Source organism: Aplysia californica, unplaced genomic scaffold (assembly GCF_000002075.1).
Source record: "Aplysia californica isolate F4 #8 unplaced genomic scaffold, AplCal3.0 scaffold01333, whole genome shotgun sequence".
NCBI classification, from domain to species: Eukaryota; Metazoa; Mollusca; class Gastropoda; order Aplysiida; family Aplysiidae; genus Aplysia; species Aplysia californica.
This window is the reverse complement of record NW_004798603.1, coordinates 80,513-81,431: the sequence shown is the minus strand read 5'-3', so window position 1 is coordinate 81,431 and position 919 is coordinate 80,513.

Genomic DNA, 919 nt, shown 5'->3' with positions numbered 1-919 from the left:
TCTCTCCCTCTCTCTCTGTGTAGTGTCCGACTTTCCGTTGTTCTTGTTTACGTGTATTATTTACCGTTTTAGAACATCACCGATGCGTCGATATGCTGCGCTTTTACAAAAGTCAAATTAAGCATAGTATAATCTCTATAGTATAAGCAATCATTTAGAAGATACCGTACACTTCTGAATATTTTGCTTTATATTAGCGTTAATCTAAACGGTGCTCGAATGATTCATCCACTTGTTTGTGTGTGTTGAGATGAAGGTACAAATGTATTATAGAGCGCCTTGTGGTGTATTGTACGAGAGTAGGTGCTATAAACATCTGTGATTGCTTTTTTTAAACGTAGCTGTTTTTATACCCCCTATCGACACAATTTATATCATTTAGGAGGCGGGCTCCACCCATGTCTGTTAGGGCCAGCCTTGGCTGAGAAGGATTATAATAATCCCATTAGGAAGATCGAGAAACACGATAAAAATTCTCACCACTCAGGAATCGAAAGGGGAATTGCCTAACCACTTCACAAAAGAGGCTGGTTATCAAAACAACAGAAAAAGTGAAATATCTGATAAAAAAGGTTTGACGATAGTGGGCTCGGTGATACAGTGGTTAGGCTCTCGGACTCGCTACAGTAAAGCCGTAGGTTCGAATCCTATCAGGGACATTACGTTGTGTCCTTGGGAAAGGCATTTCACATAAATTTTCCTCACTTCACCAAGGTGAGGATGGGTTATAGACAGCAAAAAGATCTTAGTGTTTGAGTGCGTGCAATCCGCAGCTTGCACTGTATACTTCCCGGAAAGCCGAGAATGTTTCTGTGTGTCTGCTGGGGTAATTATACATGTAGTTGTAAAGCGCAAAGAGCATGCGGTAGAGTGTGGGCATGCGCTAGGCAAATGCCATTATTATTATTATTATTATTAT